The sequence below is a fragment of the Morone saxatilis genome, unplaced genomic scaffold (genome assembly GCF_004916995.1).
Source record: "Morone saxatilis isolate NCDOM2014 unplaced genomic scaffold, NCSU_SB_2.0 Contig16, whole genome shotgun sequence".
NCBI lineage: Eukaryota > Metazoa > Chordata > Actinopteri > Moronidae > Morone > Morone saxatilis.
In genome coordinates, this window is record NW_023339718.1 from 1,362,211 (window position 1) to 1,388,784 (window position 26,574).

The window sequence follows — 26,574 nt, forward strand, 5'->3', positions numbered from 1 at the left end:
GATCCTTCCTTGAAACAAAAAAGGGATTAAGAGTCGTAGGAAGAGTCAAAGGTTAGAAGCAGCTGTGGAAAAAGATAGAAATGACTCAGGTGGGTGTAGGAGAAAGAAAAACAGTGAGGGAACTGAAGCGTAGTGGAGACAGAACAGCTGAAGAAAGAAGAGTGTGCGGTGCTGGACTGAGGTCAAGGTGTTATTATAATCCACATCCAAGATCCAGCATCTAGCTTTAGCGTTCATCTCTGTGCACCTTTTAACCAGCGGCTGACATTCAGACACGAAGCAGCAAACGGACATGTAAATGAACACCTGGATTTCTGAGGGCGTCTTTGGATCCAGTTTTTTACAGAGTAATTTTAGCTGAACAAATACAAATCACTCTGAAAGTCATTTATGTCATGCTGAAATGGGAAATGGACTATTTAATTTTTACAAAGCAACCTCTAACTCCGGCTAATTGCATGCAGCTTATTTCGGCTGGTTTCTCTTCCCATGTGAAGACTGGATGTTTCTATCCTGCTCTGGTTCTCTGCCCCCTGCACCTCAGTTTTCGATTTTTCTCTGATCTCATTCATTCTTTGTGCTTTGAGCTAAGATGTCCTGCTGGGATTGTTAACCAGCTTCCAACACAGACTTTTAACCTCCTCTCTCATTCATGGTTATGCCCAAAACCCTTTATTTTTCTGCTTTTACACAATATCAATTAATTTTTTTTAAACTTTAAAGCTTACCAGTGGATCATGTGACTACTTATATGTGAAAGCGGTCACATGTAGTGGTGAACCCACAGATAATTATCACCAAACACTGCAGCTCTTGTCAGCTGTGTGGAGCTTTTTTAACTTAATGTTGTAGTCCACTCTCACAGTTCTATAATGTAATTTTTAGTGGAAAAAATCTCTATGCCACTGCTCACTATTTGCCCAGCACCAGATGGCAGACAGACAAAGTTAGCGACTAGCTGGTGATCAAAGTGGAGCATATATCGGCTAACGAGCCATATGTTTCCCTCAGGAATTGGTGACTAAAACAGAGCTACAGAGTTACTCCTAATGAATCGTAATGTCAAATTTGCTGGATGTTTAAATGGGCAATTCAAGTTCAACTGACTTAAACTTAAAGGTTACTATGTCAGTGTTTATAGCTTATTTTGGCCATGTGGCCATGTAAAAACACTCACAAAACACACAAAAGACAAGTATACATGTCTGCCTCCATGGAAGAGGACCCACTTCCCTGTAGATAAAAACGTCTCATTCTAAGATAAATAAAACACAACACTTCCTATTTTCAGGTGATTATACACTAATGAAAATATACCTATATGTTACAAACAAATTTTACACACTGGACCTTCACTCCCCTGGAGTAAATTAAATTAAGCTAAACTGTGTTATTTTTCTTGCTGTAAGTAACAATAACAACAATTTGTATCATCTTTCCTATAATTGATATTTTTCCTATGAGAAATCCTACATTAAAGGAAAATGAAGACTATATATAAATCTTAAGATCATCATGGTCATTATTATCATTATTGTAATGATTGTCATCATTGTCATTATCATCATGTTTTTTCCTTCCTGTAGTTAAAACTTCTCAATTTATAGCATAAATGTCTTTGCAATCATTTCAGCTTCACTATTCAGTCGTATCGAGGACAATTTGTATGGAGTTAAGTAATTGGACCAAGAATCCAATGAGACAGTTTCAGCGTGGTGATTGCTTCCAGGAGACAGCGATGCTCGAGTGTTGTGGAGAGGTTGTCTCTAATGTGATTAGCTGTCTGTTTCGAATTAAACACAAGCCAATAATGAAACTAGGGACAAAGTATCCCATTGTCCTTAGCATCCCTACATATATCCTCACTTCTCTGTTTCTTTCTTTACTTTGACAGCTTTTGTTCCGCCTTTCATTTCCAGCCCTTGTCCTTTTAAAAGACAGACAGTAGAGAAGAGGTGAATGTGTGTGTTTGTGCGTATGTTATTGTGTACGTATGTGTGTGTTTTGGGGGTGCAGGGTCGGTGAAAGGAGGGAGCACTCAAATCCCAGTGGCTCTGGGGAGCTGTCAGAACTGATAGTGCTCTATCACTTGCGAACGGAGGTGCAAAATTGGGCAGAGCTGAGCACTGCGCAAAGCAGAGGATGATGGTCCCTCTGTCCACTGGAGCCTGACTGACTGAGATGGAGAGACATGGAAAGTGTTCAACCAGCTGCCTCACAACTTGAAATGAACAAGCCTAAGCAATTCAAAATGCAACACAAGGAAGTCAGAATACAGGAACTGGCAACAGGGATGACAAAATCCGCTGGATTTTCTGATGTTTTATCCATAATGTAAATGCCTGACTGCACATGAAGCTATTGTTTTTAAGAAGTAGTTAAAGGTAGGGTGAGTCATTCTGGGGAAAGATACTTGATTGTTGAGTCTCCTTCCAGGCTCGTTAAAAAAACAGACACTTTGGGTTATGGCAAATTGGAAACCAACATAGTGGTTCGGTGTGAGCCACACCACACAACAGGTGGCAATGTGCTCCCAGGTGATCAAATACAAACGCCTTGGGCTGCCGAATATCAGTATGTGACGACTTGGAATTCAAGTGACTTGGACTCAATCAGCTATCTTTCTCTAGAATTACAGACCCCACCTTTAACTATTTACAGTCCCTACAACATCAAAGCAGTACGTCAACATAGTCGAATACACGCTTTCTTGCTGAGAGATAGATGAGAAGATCGATACCACTCTCATATCTGTAGGGGAACTAAATATGTTGCTAGAGCCAAGGGAATGTTAGCTCAGCTTAACATAAATCATCTTCATAATCATGTCGTCCATCTTTATGTATGTTGATGGTTTTAAACCAGGAAGAGATTCCAGGAAGTTTCTGGTTCCAGCCAAGAAACAGTCTGACGTAGTTCCCTGTAAAAATAGTAATTAAGGTTTTACACTTTAGTTTTGTATGGATTAAACAAGCAAGATACAATCTGTTAAGGGTGCTGGTAGGCAGATTTTGTTACTTTTGAGCCAGCAGTTTTTATGATAAGCTAAGCTAACAGTGTCCCTGTTCCAGCTTCATATTAAACAGACAGACATGAGAGTGGTATGGATCTTCTCATTTATCTCTCAGCAAGAAAGCGTGTATTTAGGAATTCAGTAATATGGAGCTATAATCTGATTCCATACAGCAAACTAATCCTATACAGGGAGTATCTGCTATCTTCATAGTACTTTCTTGTATTTTATACTAAATTCAAAAAATCTATACTAACTGGGAATGGTATAACATAACCATGGCTGAGAACCCCAAAGTGCTCCCGATGCATCGATGTGTGAATGTTAAATGACTGGATTAGTTTCTGTGTGTGATCACTGTATGAATGTGTGTGAATGGGTGAATGTGGCATGTAGTTTAAAAGTACTTTTAGTAGTCGGAAGATTAGAAAGGTGCAATACAAGTACAGTCCATTCACCAACTACAAAACTGCTGAACATTTCACATGAGGAACCTTCACATGTGAAAAAAATGACAATGTAGAGCATTTGATATGGATGAAAGTGGTCTATTAAGTGGTCTTTGTGTTGGGATTGCTGTGTCAAACTACAAATGTCAAGGTTAAGAATTGCCTTTCAAAAGTGGTATGGATGAAATCGGAACAGCTACTGAACTCACATGACAGCAATTTAATGGGCATGACAACTGAGCAAACTCCATTCACTGATGAAGACCATTTAATGCAAATGAAAACTCTGGGAAAAAAGAGTAGTACGTGCAGAAAGTAACTTGAGCTTAATTTGTTATTTTCTCAAGATTTTAATACATTTTTTGTTATGGCGAGATGCTCTTTCAGCTCATAATTCTCAATTTGTTGGTCATCCATAAAAGCGTCCTTCAACACCACACTCAATAATCAAGTAATTCAATATTTTTTTGAGTGTACTTGATTTTGTCACTTTTCCAGAATGAACACACTACATACTTGAAACCTGGCTAGAATAGAAATGTAGTTTGAAACTGGGACACAGTGAAGGACTTTAATCAACTTCTATTGAAATTACGGTCACATTTTCAAAAGATTAAGGTATCTAATTGTGTGCAGAGATCGTCACAATCCTTTGCTACACGGAAGGGGGAACGTAAGTCAAGAGTATGGGTGGAAACCTGTGATTTTAAATTGACCCTCTTTTATGTTGTACTCAGGTTTTACACACACATATTGCTTATACGTGTGTTCGAGCTGTTCTCTTGGGTGCATTTCATTAAAGTAGAGCTTTACTCATACAAAGTGCATTCAGTGGCCCCTCACCTGTCACAGACACCAGTGCTGAGCTGACTCTGCTTTGTATGGAGAGAGGGGAGATACAACATGTGAAGCTCTCAAACAACAGGAAGAATAGCTGACCTGCCTTAACCAGCTGCTGTTAGGAGTGAAAACAACAGCGGAAATACACAATGTGAGTCGCTTCCTTGATAGACAGCAGCATCAATTAATTTGTTGATTTCTGGTACTCAAATTCAGGTTTTGTAGGATGTTGTTGTTTTATATTTTGATTTAACAATGAAATGAATGGTGTAAACTATTATTCACATGACCTGTGGCATCTGTAGATATGAAGGGCTCATTCCAAGGTGACAAACACACTGATTTCTATATTCAGGTGATTATACACTAGTGCAAACATTCCTATAAATATTATATTCCATTTCTGCCAATAAAACCTCACACACTGGACCTTAAAGAAGTAAAGGTTGGTATTTGGCAAGTGTGTCTTTTCCTGCAGCTAGCATAAAGGTGCTGACAAACACTAGGAAAAGGTGTTAAAAGTGTTTTATTTTCTTACAGGATATTGACAGCTAGATGTAAGAACTTCTGCTTCAAAGTCTTGCAATTACCGGGACATAACTTCCTGCATTAGACGTAGAAAATTCAAACAGTTTGGGCGTCTCCTCCTGTGTGTCTTCAGTTTTTATGAGGAGGAAAAGCTGCCATGAGATTTAACAGGCCCAGGTGTGACAGAGGTCACACTGTGCCTGACCTCCTCCCACACTCACTCACTTGTATGCTTCTGTTTAATGGAGACATGTAAAGACCTGACAATGTGAAATAAACAACATTTTATCTCTTATCATCTGCATGTATCTTTAAGTAGATTTCATATTGGGAAATAATTGCTATTTCTCATTTGCAGTTCAGTTTCTGCTTTTCACACTCTTTTTACTCTATTGAAGTCATTTGATTTGGCTTTTTAATGAAATGGGCCCATGAATAGCAATAACAGTCACCACCCAAAAGCACACTCATCCCAAACATAAAGCAAACCACATAACCTCAACCTAAGCCTGTCTGCAAACAGTCTCTCGTGTGTATGTTGAGGCTCCGGGTGGTGTCTCAGGAAGACATCTCTGACTGGTCACACACAGGAAACCAGATGCCTTTGAGGGTTGAACCAAAACACTGTTCAAGAAAACAGCTTTCTAAGACATAAACATGTGACAATCGTTGTGTCAAGTCAAGTCAGCTTCACTTAAACTGCACCTTGAATAAAAAACAGGGCTACAAAGGCCTTCACAGAGAATCACTCTCAACCAAAACTGTTTCAGGAACACAATGTCCCTTTTAAACATAAACAAGTGACAGACTTTCTGTCAAGTGAATTATAATCCTTTTGCACTTTTATCACAAAGCACTGACAAAAAAAACCACCAAATAGACCAAACTTAGTTAAAAGCAATTGAAATATCACCGTCTTCACTGTAGCAAGGCCATAGGAAAGAATGTGGCTCATTGGTTTTTCTAAAATACCAACCAAACACGTCTCTGAAGGTTGCTCCACAAGCAAGGGACCGCAATAGCAAACACATAGTTCTCCTTTAGTTTCAGTGTGAACGTGAGATTGCCACAGAGGAGACAGGGGGATGTTGTAAAAATACCAAAGTTCAGGAGTAACACTTCTTTGTCTGGGTCTATGTGGCTTCTCTGGCCTCTGATCTCTGTCCTGGCTTCCCCTCTTCTCAACAACATTTGGCTGTCAGTATAAAGTCTCTGGGGAGACATCTATTTGCCAATTGCTGAGACTTAAAATATTGCAAAAGATGCTTGTCTTGTCAAGCACTTGCAACAGCGGGATTTGATATATGCTTACTCATACAGTATTATTGTAGCCAACAGCCTTTGACTTCACACTGAATAAACTAAAGTTGGCCTACTGTGGTGCTTATATGTGTTGAAATAGGGGTCAGCTATGTTATATTCATTTAGATGTTGGTACTGACAGAGAGGTCTTGGTTTTAACTGGTGTCTTGGTTTATATGATGGTTTTAGCTTCAGGCCTTTTGTGCATTCACTCAGCTCTCTGCTTTCATGTTGATCTCGTCTCGCTTCTGTCAAAGACATTTAACGCCACACTTTTGAGACTCAACCCCACGTAGTGGTGGTGTCATCCTCGCAACATTATCCCCTCTTATCAAGCCTTTCGTCTACCGCCTTCTTCTGTTTGATACTTCATGCCCTTGCTCCCTCTCCAGTCTACTCTTCCTCCCCTGCCACCTCTGGCTGCCCTCGATCTCATCCTCCACCTCTGTGTCCTCTAACCACTTGACACCTTTTCAGATTCATCCCCATCAGTTGGCAGACAGCGTGCATTTCACCCCCGGAGGGCACAATGCAGCGATCCTCACGAATCAATGGCAGATAAATCAATGCTATCTCTTTTTTCCATGCCTCTGCTGCCATCGATTTTTTTTTTCTGTTACTTTGCTGTTTGTGGAGACTTGAACTTTGCTCAATTAAACTGAGTTCACTTTCAGGAACAAATTGTAACAGCGTAAGGCTTTCAGCTCAGAGACAGACACTAATGTTAGCTCTGGATGGGGCCTACAAGAGCTTTATTTATGAGATGCCCCATTCGAACAGAAGCTGCAGAGGTTTTTACTGAAGCTGAACCTGGATTTATTGGCATTGTGAACGCTCTTTCAGATGAGGCATGCTAAAGGCTTGCCTTGATAGTGAGGTCTTTCATTTTAAACCAGAGCTAATACCTAAAACAGAAACAAAGCAAATACCCTTTGATCATATTTACGAAGAAAGACGGAAGCCCAATTAGCATGTGAATAACCCTTGCTTTGGTGTTTTAGTAAAACACTCATAGGTTTTTTGGCAGGGAAATATCTAATGTGATTTCATATCCAATCTCCAAGCTCTAGATCCTGTCATTGGGAATGATTTCTGGGAAATGCACAGACTGAGACATATTATTTTTAAAACTGCATTTAATATAGCCCACAGAAAATTATCCACTGTGATATTTCGCTAGTCTCCCCCATAAATAATTCATTGTTTTTATGTGCCCTCATGCTGCCTTGGGGATTGGAACAGCTGAGTGTTTTCACAACGTATTTGTGTCCAATCTTCTGCGTATTGGGCGCACTCTAATCAAACCACAGTAAACATGCCTTGAATGTTTGTTGAGTCATCTGCTTATCAGCTAATCAAATGGCTTATTTGCCTGCCCGCCTGCCTCACTGGAGCACAACACAGCTCTGGTTGAATATTTTTCAATTAATTGTTCATCTGTCTGATTGTGCAGCCACACCACATAGGTGATATGATTGAACTCCACAGGCTTTAATGTATGCTCTATAGGTCCACTGCAGCAGTGAGAGGGAGATGTGATTGCAGTGAATACATTTAAGGGATTGACGAAGTCTCTGGAAACTTAACCTTCCCGGGCACACTTTTCACTGTTTTATGTTTTCTGTCATGTAGCTGTAAGACCACATAAAAGACCCCACACGTACATACAGTGTGTACCTATTTTTCTGTGAAAGAACTAGCATGAAAGTGCAAGTCATAGAGAGAATTTCAAAGGCAGAAGCCAGGACAGCGACATGGAGCTGCCAGGCATTGGTGAGCAATCAGATAGGGCAGAATTGATGACCTGGCTCAGGATGGATTTCTTGGAGCGGGCTGCCAGACCGAGGTAATACTTTCAGGCTCTTATCAGCACTGGCATAAGCTGAGTGCTGCATCACCCACTTCCCAGCGTCAGCTTATTATGAGAGTCCATGATGTGTGATTGCTTGTACTGCCTTTGTGTGTCCCGGGGTCTGTGTGCACCGGACACAGTTGGCAAGAAGAAGAAGAATACTAAGGGCCTCTGTCAAAGTAAACCTTCCACTTCCCCATTGTTGTAATGACATTTTGCAAAAAATAGGTGTTTTGCAAGGTTTCCTGTGACTCATAAGCTGGAGGTGTCAGTGAAGGAATTCTTCAAAGTTAAGTAGACAGTCACATATATGTCATACTTTTTAAAAGACTGTCCTGCTGAAATATATTGAGGTAATTCAACATTTTGAGGTAGTCGTGGGTTTAAAGTACACCCTATGCATTCTTATAGGAGCTCAATATCCAGAGACATTATGTAGTAAGTGCATGTGATGCATCCCACAGTGAGATTACTTAATAAATCTGAGCTCATAAAGGACAATAAACTGTGTGTCTCTGAGGTTGTACCTGGATGATCACACAGCTGCCAAACTTTTGATATTATTGCCAGGCTTATTATCTGCATGGAATATTTGTCCTATAGGAGTTTCAAACCAATTAAGTTAAATAGCATTTTACAGTCGCCAATTCATAAACAGTAGATTGATTTTGCATGCTAATCACAGTTAATTGTATTCTGGTTGCATAATAATGCTTCATGTCTCCCTGTAGATCAGCCACAGAGCAGCAATCCTGCAGCTTCACGTGATTCGGTGCCTTGCTCAAGGGCACGTTTGCAAAGCAGATGCCTGCAGGTTTGAGTCCAGGTCTTCCCATTAAGGGACGCTGCCTTTAACCTTTAACTAGGCTGCTGATAAGAATACAAGAGTGATTAAAGATCTCAATCTGCATTCTGCCACGGCAATTTATATCAGACAGTTTTTTTTTCTTTTTCCGCGAATAAACAACGTGGTTTCAGACGCTTGGACGCCGAGCATCTCTATGGTAACAGTCCTCAATTACTGATGATTGGCCAACCCGTGGGAATGTTTCTATTCCCTGAGTACAGTGATTGGTCGGTGGGCGGTCTGTGCAGCCTGACAGTCTGCAGCGTTCCGGGTTATTGTCAGTCTCGGCAGCTCGGCACAAGGGCAGGACCGCATCCCGGAGCTGCCTGAAGCAGCTAGCTCTTTATTCAGACGTAACCCTGTCTTATTTGGTTAATACACCAAAGAGAGCATCTCGGAGCTTTGCTATCGAGGTTACTCCACAGCCTCAGCTGGAAATCTAAGTCTGAATCGGGAGGCAAGACATCTCGGAGAGGCTGCCGACACCACGGAGAAAGTGACGGACGGAGCAGAGGCTGATCACCGGGATTTTACATCGCATCAGTTTAGGATATTTCAGGCAGCTGCTTTGGCCCAGCCTTGATTTCTTTCAGGGTACCTTCACACAATATTGCCTAGATAATATTACTAACATTTGCATGATATATTTCACCTGAGGTCGTCTATAGCGAGCAGGCGGACCACTTTAAACCCATGCGTAACAGCGGTGGATTTTGGAATTCTGCGTAGCAGTTCAACCATCCAGTCTTTCGATCAGCACTTCTGTTGTTTGGAGGTATCTACAAACGAGAAGAAGAGCAACCAGGACCTTTTACTGTGTTCCAGAGGCTAAACATTAAAAACCCGAAGCGCACTTGGTGCGCAATTCTTCCGAGGACGCTCCTGATATTGCCGACCTGCGCTTTTGCCCTCGACCAAAATTGGCAGCCGAGTCGAAAAAAAAGGCAAAGCTTATTAACTTTGCACGCTAGAGGCTAGAGTGTGGAATCTAATTGGCAGGGTTACCGGTATATTTACATACCATCGAAAGAGGAGGATAAACTTAATCAACATTTGACATCGACAAAGCGGCTGCTGGATTTTGGAGAACAGAATGAATCCTTTTTAATTTGGACCACAGAAGTATGAGGCAGATTGCTCAGTGAATGCTACGACCTGCATGGAGTTCTAGTCTGCACTACGGAGCAATTTATGGTAAATATATTTTATGGTAAATCTCTTTTCCTCTAAGTCTTGCAGATGTCTTGCGGATTCAGAATGGTTCGGGTCATTCTTTGTAACCATTAACGTAGTTACTGTCAGAGACTCGCTGAATCCCTTTGGGATGGTAAACAGAGGAACAGCAGAAAATAACGAATGTTTGTAAATGCTCCCTTTTCCCAGGATGCTGCTCACATAACGATGTCTCAGATTTAAACCCTTTGTTTCCATGCGTGACCCACAATAAAGGAAGTGTTGTAAAAATCGACTTGTTAGAGAGCCGCTCCCGAATGGCTTCAGGAACTGCTTTGATGTGTAATATTGGTCTTTTCAAGTATGGGTAGCAATTAAGTGTATTGTCGAGGGTATTGCACCGCAGGCACCACAGGCAGGAATATGTGGGACTATGAAGAGTTGCGGCTCGGAGCAAAAGGTGCGAATTTTTCATCTGTACGCCCCCGTGCGTCACTGCGTGTGGGGAGGGTGACTCCACTGTCTGCTGCAATTAGTGATTTTTCACCGTGGAGCGTTAATGACATACAATCTCTCTTTACAGTGTGTCTTGCATATTGTGACTGCCTTGTCGAGGAACTCATAAAATTCACGGAGATGTGTGCGTAACACTGTAAAACTTTTCACTTTGTGCTCGGCGACATGGATGATGCTCTGTGCTGCATTGAGGTCTGGAGGCAATTTGTCATTGTCCTGTGAATTCTTCAGCAAATGTGTCCCCTGCAGCCCAGGCCTTGAATGCAAATAGAGAAGTCTGATTATCTTGAATGTAACTGTCCACGTTTTATTTGAATATGAATGCTGGCTGATAAAAGTTTTGGCTCGTGTGAACTTTGAGCCTTATGGTTTGCCGCGGTTGCTTTGCAATATTTAACTTCATCGCTCACACTGCACATAAATAAGCCTACACATTATGCTGACTGTGCAGTGAAAATGCTGCACACAGTATGTTTTATCATTAGACTACAAGCATCCTCAAAATGTATCTTCCTCACTGGCTCCAGTCATTCTCTCTCCAGCAGCCCTGCAGACAGGCAGCTCGCTGAATGTAATATGGGCCCCTACAGCAGGGCAGGCGCCCCCACAGTCAGGGCACCTGCCATAGAGCCTTCCTGGCTGTATTGAATAAAACATCCAGTGATGTATGAGGCAGGGGCTGCACCCGAGGGGGCAGAACTGCCTCATTTACTTCCTCCACTCTGCGCCTGTGACCTGCTGAGCAAATTGTGCTCATATTAGCTCTGCGGCTGCTCCTCACCTAAACAAATAGTCTTCCCAGCATAATGCTTGCCTTAACTCAATATGATGGTTGGACAAGGCGAGGGAGAACGAAATGGCAGAAAAGCTTTAATATCTAGGTCACTGAATTACCTTTTGGAGTTTGTAGCTCTTGTTTTGCCTCTTTATTTTCTGCCTTGCTGTTAGATCTTTTTTTTCCCTGTAACATTGGACCTTCAAGTGTCCTGCTGCAAGACTTAACTCACATTTCATCTTCCTTTGGCTTTCAACATGTTTCCTGTTGCTCTCCACTATCAACTGTCTCACTAAGGCAAAATTCCTCAAATAATCATGAAAAATATTGATGCTTTGTAAATTAAAAACTTGTTAAAAACACCGGCAAAAAACCCTGAAATTACTGAAGTAAAATTGGATCTACTATACTCATTTATGCAGGCAACAGTTGGAAGGTGGAGAACATATTTTGGCATCTAACTAAAAGGAGCCTGGCGTTTTTTATAAATTTGCAACTCAAATTGCATATCAGTTTGGTTGATTGATAGCATTTGGGTTCCTTACTGTATTCTTTGCTTATTAAAGTGCCTGCCTGAAGTGAATAAGTGAGCTCTACTCATGAATATCGTTAAAGTCGCTGAAGTTTAATTTCCTGCACTGTGTATTAATCTTTTTTAATCCCTGCATGGTTTGATTGTCTCAACACCTACCCAGAGGCAGCAAAACTCATTTTGGCACTTAAGATGACTAAAATAGTAGATACAGACGTGTGTGTGTGTGTGTGTGTGTGTGTGCATACGTGCGTGTTACTTAAGATCTGCCCACCCCTGAAGTGTCTAAGCTAAGCATGTCCATTCTTGTGTGGACTCTATTAATGAAAGTGCTTTTTTTTCTCTTTTATTCACACAAATGAAATAATATTTTTAAAACAGATTTACTGTCCACAAACTCCATTTATAGAAGAAATGTACTGCAGATCAGAGTAATAATGAAAAACCTTTTCTTCTCCTGTCAAAGAAAAGACAACCGCTCCTAGATTAGCTGAGGTCTTAGAAAAGCACAAAGCTTCTTACTCGGAAATATCATTGGACACTTAAAGGAACATCTCTCTCAAAGCCATGTCAACAGCAGCTCATTAGATACCTGATCAAAGTGTTTCACTTCAGGAAAACTCTAACAGTCTTTGTTTTAACATTTTTCACATGCAGGCAAACAAAAGAGACGTGCCCTTTCTTGTATATTACATGATTTAATATAAACTCTGTTGTCCTGGCAGCGAGGTTTGTCTCATCAGGATGTGGAGACAGAGCATGAAGAAAGCTACATAAAACAAAAGCACTACACACACAAATGACTGTGGAGAAAGAAACACACCCTTCAGCCAGTCAGTTTGAATGAATAGAGGTGGAAGAGTTCAGTTTCCAGCACAGATGACAGTGTTGATGACATTAAATGTACAGGCAGGATTAATAGGGAAGGTTCTGTTTGTGTATTTAGTGTCTGCAGGTAGAAAGTTATTTCGGCTTGACATTTTTGCCTCAGCTGCTACAATACTGCACACTATATTTTACTGCTGGATGATTGACCCTCAGTCTTATTAGCTCTGCTATCATTTTCTTCCTGGTCTCTTGATTATTCCACAATGTCGAGGTCAAGTAGTCAAGCACAGACTCTTCAGCTTCAGGGTCACTCCTGGCGAATGTCTGGTTCTCAGTTTTCAAATCAGCTATATATGATACATCTGTACACCCGCTGTCCCAATGTTTTTGACCACGTGCCTGTGAGTTATATCTGTTTAATTGTGAGATGGCCACATGAGATTCCACTTATACAGTGATACACTGAGTGTGGGCATCTTGTTCTCCTAAACAGGGGCTTAAGCATTTAAATTCAAGCTTGTTTTTGTTTGCTACACAAAAATAGACTACAGGCATGTGATTGCATACATGCACCCCTGCAGTGCCTCTGATGATAGGTAGCGGGATGCTGTGTGGTTCTCTGCTTGTTACTCCACCGATGATTTCCTGATGTTTTGGCTGTGTTGAAAGGCTTTACCTGACCACTGCTCTGCTCATGTGATCTGACCTGCTGCGATGGTAGACGCTGGCAGCTATTCATCAGAGTTATCTGCAGCCACTTAACGCATGACGGACAGCGATGATCCTCCGACCTCCTCCCTCTCTTCCCCTCTCACCCACTGTCAGACTGAGTGGAAGTCACGTCTCACCGGGCCACAGGGTTAATGTATAGCCTTTTAATTTGGAAAGGTCAGGCTGGTTAGTCCATTTTTTTTGTTTAAAAATGCTCTTGGTCATGTGAAATATGGTCAACAGGAACTGTGCAGTTTATATGCAGTTAATGAGTACACTAGTAAAGAAGGGCTGAGTGCTGTGCAGAGTTTATAGTTTGCTCCATAACCCAGCCAGAAAAGTGAGGGGAGGCATGCTCCTTCCAAAGTGTTCTTGGGGGAAGAAAGAGAATAAAGCAAATCTGACAAGCTCTCCAACAGCGAATTTGCTCTCCTTAAAAACAATGCCGCTCTTGCCTTCCTCATGGTCACATTGATTTGTTCTGGGTGACAGTGCAGGCTGCTGTGAAATCACCCCAGCGCCATTGATCTCAAGGAGAGGAGGAGGAGAGGGAATGAGAGCCTGGCGACAGTGAGCAACATGGGAAAATCCTCGGTGTGCCCTCCTCAACCTTAACCAGTAATAAAATGAAGGCCTTGGTTACTATCAGATCAGCCCCTGCTGTACTTCTTCAGCCACTGTATCGCAGTCTAGTCGGCGCTTTGATTTGTTTTGGAGGCCCGTACATGCTGTTTGATTTGCTATTGTGCCTCACCATGTTTCACATTATCAGCTGAACTCTTTATTGCCACTGTTTTCCATGCCAGAAGCAAGGCTGTTTTTTATCTCATGCAGGCCTCTGATTAATCTCTCCCTCTATGCTGGTGTACTTTAATCTTGAATGGGAGATATCTGATTCTCCTCGGCTATTGAGGAAGATCAAACTTTAATGGAACAAGGAACTGCACATCATCCTAATCTCCATCTCCCTGCATTTTGGTTGACTGCTTTCCCTCAGGCTTTGTAGCTTTCTGCAGAAGCAGGAAATACATCAGACAGATAAGGTGTTTTCTGTTCATGCTCTGGTAATTTATTCCCTGTTGACAGTGGCCACCACTTTACATTTCTGCTGTTTGATTACCTGGTAGAAGGAACAGTGGGTAAAAAGCAGGCGAATTGATTGACACTTACAAATGGCTATCCTGTATGACCTAAATGTGAGAAACTTTTCCAGAAGCTTTAATTGGGGTTTCTTCACTGTTCAGTGTCTCCACAGGAAAACTTCCCCTCTCTCTATTTATTGACAATGCGAGAGATGTGACCTGCGTCATCTGTCTATAATAGCCTGAGGAGTGATACGTCAGCTGCCTGGATGTATTAAAGTTCAATGCTTTTGATTATACACTACAGCCAATCCAGGAATTAGCTATTGACCGCTATTCTCTCCATTCAGTTCCTCCATATCACTGAATAACGGTGCACATTATGCTGACCAGCATCCAGACTGTTACCGCCTAGATGCATATTGTTGCAAATGGATAACACTTATGGGGTGTCGCACCTCCCACAGACGGTTTGTGTCTGTGACAAAAAGAGGCTATTACCCAATTCTAAGGCGGTTGCTGTAAGGTAATGAAATTTCCACTGACTGGAGAAAACAATGTTGTCTGGTCTGGATTGTAATTGCAGAAGCCACCTCACCATTTTCCTGAGTTCAGCGTGAATGCAACACGATTTAATAAAACTCTGGAGATTTTTATCATTCATTGCCAGGCCTGGCAGCCGCATCAGGGAGAGTAAGCTGAGGCTTGCGCAGATAAAACTCATTCAATTTACTTGTTGAATTTTAACCAAGCTGGAGACCATTTACTAGAGAGCCGGCATGTGACCCATAGGGAAACGTTGTTTGTATAGTGCCGGACCAGGTAAGCTATATTGTTAATATAAAGCCGCCATTTCCTTAATCTAAAAGGAGGAGTAGCCTGGAATTTCCGTCATTTTCTCCTGTGTTATTATTTGTGTCGAGAAAGGGTTGAAAATCCGTGGGATATTAGGCCCTGAGGCCAAAGAGCTTCTGTGTGCCTGCCTCCACTCACATACAAAAACATAGGAACATTGACATGAGGACATGTATGGACACACACACTCACAGACACACACACACACTCCTAGCCCTGTTTTATTACCTCCTGCCTGCTGCTGGAATTGCTTTCCTCCCTCGAGTGAGCCAGGCAAAGCCGGCTTTATTGTGTTAACCTATTTGTGTGTCAAGAGCGATTGCAGCGTTCTTTATCTCTGTTTGTATTCGGACGGGGAGACGGCAGAGAGAGAGAGAGAGTGAGGAAGAGGGAGAGAGAGTGGTGGAGGAAAAGGAGGAGGGGGGCGGTTTGCACAGGAGCCAGGCAAGCCACCGGAGTTAGACGGATGGCCGGTCACCTCGCTCCACTCTGGAGGATAATGACTGGTTGCTTAGCAATAACCCACCCCCACCCACTTCCAGACTTGCATCCAGAGTAATCACTTTTTTCCTCTAAAAGATTTCATATATAATTATAAACCCACTGCCGTCCTTTGAAATCTGCCTAATGGGTCTTTTCATTTATTTAGCAGAGTGGGTTGAGGGTGCGAGCTGGAATTGGAGATTTAGGTATGTGTGTGTTGGTGGTGGTTGGGGGGGTGGGCTGCTTATCAACCCCTGGTTTTTGCAGGTTGCAGAATTGTGTGTGTGTGTATGTGTTTGTCAGCATGTGTTTATATCTGCTTTCTGTTGAGCAGTTGGTGGAGTTTGACCGGGATTATGACTAGGCCAAAGCTATATTTCCTGCTAGATAGCTGCTGCTGTGCAACCTTTGACCTACGTAATGCTGCAGCGGCAACATTGCATTCAAATAGATGCATCTGCACAAGCACACACGTTCACATATTCCTGTTTTTTGATGGGCGACCAGAGGCTATGAGTGCTTCTTCTTGTGAGCTCTTAGTTTTATTAACATTTTTATTGAGTTGAACAAATTGCTGACCTTTTGTGGCATAATGAATAGCCCGGCCTGCTTAGGAAAAATTAGAGTTTTGGCAGAAGTGACTGGCGTCAATCCAAGCTGTTTAACTCGTGATTTGCAGTGTGTTTATTCAGCAGGTGACAACATTTAATACTGCTGAGTGTTTTTCAACATTTCAATTCCTTTTCGACTGTTCTTTTCAAACCGTTCTCCTCAGTCAGGACGTTAAATCTATAGGCTGTCTTAAATCTGCTCTGTTCTCCGATGGGTCTCTATAATTTTAGGTAACTGTGTTTTTAAGTGGCAGGATAAAGGTATAATATCTGAACATGACCCCAATTTAAACTGCCTTTCATCACCAGCAGCCACTAATGTTGGCACAGAGTCCAGAGTCGTTTTAATGCTCAGCCAATTATCCTCTCTGCTTTTGAAAATAGATTTTTTTCCTCCCATCTTTTATGAAGAAGTAAAAAATTAATTTGAAATTGCCTGTGAAGCTCATATTAAACTTTTACTTGTTTATGATGATAAAAAAAAAGAAAAAAGTAATGGCTGCTGAAACAGACCTCATGGATCAAATGAAATGTTTTGACTTATGCCAGTGTAGCCAGTTGGTGTTGCGTTAGACTGTTCATTTATGGATAGACAAATTACAATCTACCAAAAAAATCTGTTTTTGTTATTGGAGCTTCTTCAAATAATGTGAGCCGTGTCTGATAGTTACCCATCTGTGCTTTCTCTCCATATCCTGTTCAGTGCCATCTTTCCTTATCCAGGCTCATGCACCATTGCTAAAACTGACAGCTATGCACGTCCTGGGAACTTCATACAGATAAACTAAACATACAACAGTATCCCCCACCCCCATCTCTGTGGCATGCTTCTGTGGCTGCGTCTATAGGAACAGCTGTCCAGCTGTCACCGCAGCCAGCCAGTCAGCCGCTCTCTAAGGCAACATCTGTAGAGACTGAACGCACAAGGGCAGCCTGCCGTTCTCTGCTCGTCCCCAAAGACCAAGGAAGTGTGTCAGGCCTTTTGGCTGCACATTACCGCTGACCGCATCAACCGTATCACTGGGTTTTGATTGAACGTTATCTGCTCCTGTGCCACTTAAATAAGCTCTGCGAGGCATCACACTGTTATTTTTTTTGTCACCAACTTACAGCTATCTGTTACTGAAGCAACTCGTATAATCACAACAGTTTTTTAAAAACAAAACATGTGACTGCGATGCCGAAAAAACACACCACATTATCGTATCCATTAATAGTCATCTGCCTGTGCATGGATATTTGTGTGTGAGTGTGTGTGTGTGTGTTGCGCGCACGTGTGTGTAAACAAAATCCCAGCGAGCAAGGTGCAATGGCCTGGAACTGACGAGAACCCACTGGGAGAGTCTCTCCTTGATGTAGCCCCCCGCTCCCCCTCCCCACCATCTTTTCCTCCTGGCAGCGGAGTGACGGTGAGGTGGGCGGCAGGGGGGGCACAGAGCCATGTGAGTGGGGAGCTGAACAGAGCTGCGGTCCCCTCTGTCAGCCACAAACTAGGATCAGTGAGATCGCATGGGACTCTCCTAGGATGAGCAAAGGGAAGAAGGGAGAAAGCAGCTGTTCAGTGTTTTTCTCTTACTTCTTTACCAGCTCGCTTGTGTTTTTTTTTTTCTACCCTCACTGTCGTCTTCTCTGAGGCTGTCATTAGCTTCTGTCATGTTCTTTTTTTTGGTGGTCTTGTCTTTAAAGGAGGAAAACGCTTTGAGTGCGGCTGTAGACATGGATGAGATGAAAATTTGCTCTTTAAAAGTGTCATAATGGTTTCTGTGTCTCTTCTTGTTGTTTTTAAGAACTTTTAAAGGACTTGATTTCTTCATCAGTCCTCTTGGTAACTGAGGGCCTCTCAGGCATACTGTGCCTCTCCCCACAGACAGCTGTAGACTCATACAGGCTCTGGGCGAAGTTTGATGGATCCTGTTTACTGGAGCTGAGAGAATGCCTGGGTATCTCAAATTAAGTGTCACTTAAAGCTTGTCTTTTAGTCAGCTTTCCATTTTGTTCCCCCATCTCTAGTGACAGCACTGTGCTGCCAATTGTAACAGGGATTGAGAGGAAGACATTTGGTGATTACACATTCTGTCATGATTGAGGGGTGAAGCCAGCAACTCGAGGCAGAACCAAATTCCATATTGCTTCAGTGAAATCTCTCCACCCATAGTGAGTTACACTCAAACAGCCCCTGTCCTGATGACAGGGAAATCGCCTGCTCATGACTTATCGTTTTATCATTCAAATTTACCCCATTGATGCCTGCTGCTGTGATTGACAGCTGGGCTTGAAAGCCACAGCTATCTCAATTGAGCTGCGGCAGCCAGTTGGTAACCGTGACAATGGTCTCTCCTCTTTGCCTTGTTTTCACACTTTTTCTGCTGTCACAGAAACCTCACTGATTGCTTCTCTGCCAAGACAGCATCCTATTAATCTTTTAAATAAGGGCCGCAGCCCAGCAGTATTGTTTGCAGAAAACCGAGAGGACCTTGTGAGACCACACTGAAAGGGAAAAGGGGGCAACTGGGGCTGAATCTGTCTCATTGTGGCAGGAAAGCTGAGCCTCCTTAAAACCAACAATATTAGAAATCTAATAGCTGCCGTGGAGATAGATGGTGCTGAGGTCTGAATATAGCCAGTGCTCTCTGGCCCCGCCTGATAACTCTGTGGGCTCTCTTGTCTTCTGCCGCTCTCAGCTTTGCTCTCCAGGTGCATTCTGTGCTTTCATCTGCATCGTGGCACTCTGAATAAAAGCCTCTGTGTTTATGGCCATTTTCTTTTTCTATGCACTTATTGATCCCTTTCAGCATGGTTGGAATAGCTTTATTTTGTATTTTTTCCCCCCACTCTCGGCTCAAACTGCATAACAGCGGCATATTCTGAAATAGCAAACCATTGATATATTGTGATGTGACCTAGAGAAAGAAGAATAGCAGCTCAACCCTTTGTCCCAGTGTACTTAACTGACAGTTTGTGTCAGGGAGACACAAACCCGTATGAAATGACAGGGTACCTGCTCAAACGTATGTTTCTTACAACTCAGAAAAACCTATCTCGCCTCTGTCTTCAAAAGGCTTTCTGCACCCTGATTTCATGGACTCGGCTTTTGTGTTTAATTAGGTGTGATTTGTGAACATTTCCCAAGTGGGAGGAAGTCTTTTTTTGAGTCTCTGTACTTTCTTGTCAAGTGGTTGTTAATGGAGAATTGCTGCAATGCTCCTGACACCTTCTGCTTTGTAATGAGTGCCTTCCTATGCAAAATGGCCCCATAAACCAAACCTTTCAAGTATGAGGAAAATGTGGCAGCAGTATTTGGTATCTCAGTAGTTGGGGATGTTTATGCTATTTCAAGGTACTGAAGTTAAGGAATCATTATATACCTTCAACATGTCTTTGTCTTGTTTCATGGAAACCCGGTGGGGCAGGGCAACCTAGACGACTAATTGACTTCTAGGTCAGAGCCACATGATAGCAAGACTGCTGGTCAATGGAAATTGATATACTTTCCCCTACAGGGAGCTACGACTGCTTTGTGATCATCTGTGTGATCACGCACCCGTGCATGCACACGCGCATGAGTGTTTGAGCATGGTTGTTCATCCTCTGTGACTCACAGTTGCCCCTCCACTTTGAAAACACAGCAAATCAATCCATTAATAATGACTTCAAAACAATATAACGCCACTATTTATATAGGCTTTAGTCTGGCACTTCCCTGTAATCTCACTTGATCCTGCTGCATTGAGACATTGAGAGTTTGGAAAATAAGGAATCTGTGAAGTAAAGCAGTGGTTTTTTAATTTTGTGCTTTACTAACTAGAACAAATTGTAGCCTGCTTGTGTAATATTTGACACAGGTTTAAAGTGTATCCACTTCAGTACTTTATTAAAAATGTCCTAAGGGCACTGCAACTGTTTTGCAGTTGGTAAAGGTTTTCTGTACTCTCTGTGTATACAGCCTCGCTTTTTTATCAGCAATGAAGTTCTCTGTGCTTTACGTGCAGCTTTTTGTGCACAAAGACGAGCGAGTGCCTGTAACAGTTGGTGCTTGAAATGCGCGCTAAACCGCGAGTCTGTGTTTCCTCTGAACATGCAAGTGTGTGCACACAGGGATGTCTTTTTGTTCTTGTTTGCAGGTTAAACACAAACACTGCTGTCCCAGATTTGCACACAAGCTCCCTCCACCTGAGTCTGATCCCCGCAAACCAGCCCGAGCGCTTCACACGCAGCCACGAGCCTCCTCCCCTCCACCTATCTTCCAAAAAAGATATTCTCAGTTCCTCCAGTTTCAAAGCGCTCGCATAGCTCGGCTGTGTTGAAGCATGCCCCTCCTCCCTGACCCCACCTCCTGGAGACGGCACTCTTGACCTGCTGCCCCATTGTTTCCAGTGGGGATGGATGAGGAGCCGCCTCTGCCGGCGCGATCCTTCACTCAATAGCTGCTCCATCTGTTGACTGCGTGACTCTGGGTAACAAGCAGGGATTTTGCTCCGTCTGTGCAGGGTGTGAAAGGAGCTATCTCAGGGGGCTTCCTGAATAGGGTTTTAAAACTGCAGTAGCAGGGTGTTGTGATGCCCCTCACACCCCACCCCTCCACCCGTCATCAGCCCAACACAGCCGGCTGGGTGTGTGCAGGATGAGAGGCCTTCATTGTGCCTGTTCACAGGCCCCTAGGCAACAGGGTCACCTTGTCCCCAAACAAATGCTGCCCTCAGTGGGATTGTTGGCACTGCATGTCTGTGTTTCCGTGTGTGTGTGTGTGTGTGTGTAAAGGGGGAGTGGGTATTTGAGTATAAGAATGCATCATCAGGAAGAGGGCAGAGGCCTTGGCTGTGAGGACATTTATCTAACATCTCTGCCTTTCACATCAAGGCCTATTCAGTGCAACCCGTCTGCGTCAGGCTTTCAAAGGACATCACAGATAGAGAAACACTCTGGGCTGCTTTACAGGTCAAACTGCTCTCACTGAGTATTTAGACCAACAAAGCTGCTGATGTCATTTTCTATTCCTCTTGTATATTGAGCTTAAAACGGGGAAAAAACATTATCTGTGTTTTGTCTTTCATGAATTTGAGTTCTCATCTCTTGAAATAGTGTAAGAGCGCTGCTTAGGCTGTTGAGGCAGGGCTATTCCGTGGTTCGTTCTCTTTCACAGAGAGCATTTGTGAACAAAAAACAAATCTGTGGCTGTTTTGACTGCTGGTTCACCTTCAGTAATTAATGTTGAAATTGCAGTCTGCCAGACGTTTGTGCTGAGGTCCTCTGTCTATCTGCGTGGGAGTTGTTATTTGGCAATTTCTCTTAAGTGAAAATAAGCAGGATCCTGCCCTCTAGGATCCCTTTCTTTCTCCTGAATACAATTCCCATCACCTAAAAGAGAAACCTGTTTTTGGAATGATTTTGTCTTTTATAGCAATACACATTCAAATAGTTGTACATCTTTATCATGTCTAGGCTTTTATAAGCTTTTTTCTCTCCAATCCTTAACTTGCTTTTGACAGTGTAAATAATGCCAGCTGCTGTTCTTTTTATTTCTATCTAATGGGGTGGTCCTTCTGGTTTGTTCTTTCTTGCCAGTAGCTTAGTCCTAAAGAGGCACAGCCAGGCGCCCTCATCAGACTTGTTTCCTGTTCTTTTCCTTTATCACACAGTCACAGCTTCACCACTGGGGCCCGAACCCCTCAGCTGTCACAGGATGTCCCGAACCCTCACCTCAGTTAAGATGATTAAAGTAGCAGGATCCACTCTCCTCATGTCTTTTGCACAAGTGTTTCACTTCCACCTTTCTCCTCCGGCTGAGAAAAGACAAAGTGAGCAACAGTATCAGACAGAGAAGCAGGTGGTTGGTTCAGGCGTGGAGCCCCCTCACCAGACGAGACAGAGTTAAAGAAGGAGGGGGTTGTTGAGTGGAATGAGTGGAGGTAGAAAACTGCAGTGACAGCAGAATGAATAAATTGAAAAACTCTCTCATTGTAAATTGTCTATCGCTCGTGACAAACGATCTGATAGGCGAGCGGCCCGGGTTTCCGACGCATCCGTCCCAATAGAGCTGTGAATAACTGGTCTATCTCCACACTGCTTAGCACTGGCCCTGCACTTAATAATTCATACAGTGTGAAATATTTTCCCCGGTACAGATATGCCAAAGAGCTGCCGCCAGCAGGCGGGGGCGGTGAAGGGGGGTGTCCCTGCGGTGCTAATTTGGGGGATGGTGACGTGCATAGATTTCTAAGGGGGCTCTAGTTTAGAGGAGATGCCACAGACACATTTGCTCTCCTGTATGCTCTGTCTGTTATTGGAAGGAGCTGAGTTGGAGATGCAGACAGTGAGAGTGAGAGAGTGCCGTTGACATTTAACTCATGGCTGATCTGCCTGGAACCTGGAACAGAGGAAATACATTTCCATTTAAGCTGACTGAACATAGTTATCACTGACTGTGGGGACAAAGGGAAGCTGTAAACCTGCTAAGTAGTTTTTGCTGTTTGCCCTGGTGAGTGTTGTGGTTGCAGTTGACATCAGCGGCAGCAGGTGTCTGTGGACACCTGGTTTATGTCTCCTGTTTCCATCAGGTGACTCCTCCTGCCTCAGGCTCCTGCAGGAGCTCAGCAGCAAAAAGCAGCTCTCATGGTCCCTGACCTTATTGTCCCCTTCATTCACAGTGCTGAGCTCACACCACCTTATTCTCCACGGCAATGAACCCAAAGCTATAATGGCCTTGCTTGCATGGGCGTGCACGAGTGTGTGCAGATGTGTGCTTGTCTGTGATAGTGGCGTGCCATGTGTGTCATTTTTGTGCAGTGGTGCTGTGTGGTTTTGTCTGGCTCGTTCCGCAGCGCAGTCCTGTACAAACTGGGTTTTTATGGTTCGCATTCAGGCCCTGATACCAATTATGCAAACTATTAAAAATTTAAGGAGGACAGTCTTTTATAATTTAATCCTAAAGTAATAGATTCTATTAAAAATGCATGAGAGGAGCTTTATAGATGGAGCTAGAATTAGTGTCTATCAAAGAGTCCAGTCAAGGATGCAGAGGGAATGGGTGGCAGGAGTGGTGGTATTGCCTCATTATTCAAATATGATATGATTACCATAGAGCAGGAGTCCCTCAGAGCAGAAGCTGAGCTCGCTGGCCACTGTGATCATAAACAGGAGGAGTCTGGTCGGGTAGAGGGAGATCTCCCCTTTTCGGGTGAAATGAAACTGGTTTTATATTTCCTGTTTTAAATTTCACAAATGGGATTTCGAAACAAAGTGTGATTTGTTGTGGTTTGAAGCATTCTCTCGCTGAAATACTCTTTGTCTTCTCTGGTTTCTCCTCCCTGGTGTTTCACTCGAGATTGTTTAGTCTTGTCCTTGCTGAAAGCATGTAGAAGGTGTTCAAGCATGAAAACAGGAAGCCTGCAGTGCTGTAACTTAATGGCTCATGCAGCAAGCGAGCAGCAGACCTTTTACTGGCCTCTGTACTCCTTGGTTTACCCCTCAGAGTTTCCTGGACAGGTAGAGAGCAGAGTGAAGACTTTCAACAGTATGTGTGCTGTTTTTAACAAAGCAACCGTAGTTTTACTTTTCAGTCATTTTGTGTCCTACTCTAGCAAGGGAGTGAGCTAAACAGTTTTTATGCATCACAGGTTTTATGGAGTACAGATAGCAGTTAAATTTCACTCTGTTGTCATTTTGACTTGCTTCAATAATTACACGTAGAGAACTGCAGTGATTCAGATACCAAAACCCCCGAAAAGGCTCTCTGCTTATTAATGTGCTGCAAGAAGTGGATTGAAAAAGCCAATAAAAATTGGGACCCTCACGAAGCTTATATTCAATTCGAAGTTCTGCCTCTGAGGTAAATTCCTTGCCTTTTTGATGTAATGGTTGCCTGTTTATGGAATAAATCCAATGGTCTTAATCGATCATCTCCGTGGAAAGGTCAAGAGGAGAAGCTCTGGTGTTTGAAGTGCTTATCCCGTGGAGGAGTGCCAGAAATGTGACACCTCCTTATGAGTGGGTGGTGGCGGGCAGATTAGTGACGGACAGGATGGCCCAAGGGGATGATTTAGGGAGATTCAGCTCTAAATACTCTGTGTATATCAGAGAGAGAGAGAAAAAATTATAAGCTGCCTTCCTCCAATCCCTATTTTCAGCAGAAAAGCATATTAGTAGATTAAAAAGAAAATTTCCAAAAACAGAAGAGGGGGAAAAAAAGAAAACAATGGGGTCACAGCTGCTGGTGAAAGGTGAACAAAAGTTTATTGGTTTTAACCTCCTGTCCACGCTTCCTGTTTAATGTTGCTTGAAGTTACCGGTTGGTTTCATCCCTCTGCAGTCTAATCTAATCTGGAGTGGGTGGCTGTGGGCAGCATCTGTGCTCCGAGTTGAAATAGGGCTTTCTCTCTGCCTAATCCTCTATCCAGGGATCACTCAGTAGGGTGAAGACAATTACCAGCCTGCTTTCTCATGCTAATGGAATCTCTAACTAGATCTTACAGAAAGAGGAAAAAATAGATGGAGGAAGAAGAGAAGCAGGGACAATGGCTCAGAAAGATGACCCAACTAAAATGGGTTTTTAGATTACCATTTAATTATTGATAGAGACCCAGTTGTAAGGCCTAAGGTCAGGATTTGGAGAGCATTTTCTGAGAAAGGAGATAGATTATCAAGTTATTTTGGTGTGTGTGTGTGTGTGTGTGTGCGAGTGTATGTTGGGGGTGTCGTGTCAGGAAGTTGCTGAGACAGGACTGATGTCACCGACATATCAGCAGCTGTGTGCCTGGTAGTCTGCCTTTCACCTTTTTATCACCTGCCTCCAGCAAGGTGTCTGGAGTGGTTTTAAATTGCATTAATATGCAGGAATTTATAGATTGCCTCCCTTGGCATTTCTGCAGGGAGGGGAAGAGAGTATTACAGTCTCCATCTGCACTAATTACTGGGTCTTGGCAGTGTTACCTGTCTCTTGTGAAGGACAAACCAAGGCACTGAGCAGTAACACACAGAGCAGAAGGAGCTCATCTGCTGGGGAGTCTTCAGGAAGAGGGATGTCTCCGGGGCATTTTTACTCTGATATGTTTGATGTGTTGGGAGCCTTGACTACCATAAAAAATCTCTGCAAGCAACATCAATAAACTAAATGACTTCGTCCAACTTCCTTCATCTAGAGCTCAGGGAGAAAAGCTAACAGGCTTTGCACCTGATTTCAGTGACAGTTCGCTCAAACTGTTGTGGTTAAATGTATCAGCATATATCTTCTGTTAATCCTGGTGGAAACTCAAATTGACTGTCTCCAGTGTGTCAGAAGATTTAATGTCATGGCAGCTCAAGAGTAAATTTGAACAGCTGTACACCGACCGTGTTCTCCTTGAAGTGTAGTCCTGAGTCCTGAAACAGAAAGCAAGTCTTTTGCTCTACCAAATAAATCACAGGAGCAACGAAATGTATCAAAAATCCTTGAGAGAGAAGAGATAATCAGTCTGCACATATGCCGTTATCTCCGCGATGACCTCGCTCCTCGATTCTCTCCGTGGCTGGTCAACTTGCTGATAACAGGAGCCCTTATCGGGTTGCTTTTGTCATGGAAAGCATCTACCATTTTAAATCATTACAACCTGCCCACTTTTTCACTTTCCCCAATCATTGAGCAGTGACACCAAGACCTTGTCTGTGAAAACCAGAGATCGATGCTTTAACTCTTTGCACCTCAGGTAGCTCACTGGCTGCCAGGCTGCCAGGTTTCTGCATCAAATCTGCATGCATGTAATTCCTCAGCTTGCTGTGGGTTTCTCAGGTTTCTGTGTTTGTCTGTCGGCCTGTCAGAAAGACTTCTTGGATTGCTGCTGCACGAACATCTTGCTGGTGTTTGTGCCATCTGTGCCTTTAGCCAGCAGGTGATTACCAACTGCAGCCTCACCTCCCACTCTGTCCAATTGGATTCTCTCTGCTGGCATGGTCAGGGCCAGCTTTCAGAGGGAGCAGGATGACAACAGCTGGATAGCACACATTATGGAGTAAAGGGAAAGGCTGCTGAGTCTCAGCGATGGAAACTGCAATGAGGAGAAAATATGTGGAAAAAAATGCCGGCTTCCTCTCCCAACTAACTTTAGCTGAGGACTAGTGTCATCCTCTCTTTTATAGTCCTTAATATCCAGTGGTGCAAAAATGGCTTTGTCACACTTCAGATATATCAAATGAGATCAATGTCAAC

General features: G+C 43.1%; 1 protein-coding gene across 1 annotated transcript in view; it reads left to right on the forward strand.

The window, feature by feature from the left end:
- Positions 1 to 9,132: 9,132 nt before the first annotated feature.
- The window catches only part of fam222a (family with sequence similarity 222 member A), a 46,275-nt gene continuing 28,833 nt past the window's right edge, over positions 9,133 to 26,574 (forward strand). Inside the window, exon 1 of the mRNA XM_035657688.1 lies at positions 9,133 to 10,025. The gene's annotated coding sequence lies outside the window, so the exon portion shown is untranslated. The remainder of the gene's footprint in view (positions 10,026 to 26,574) is intronic.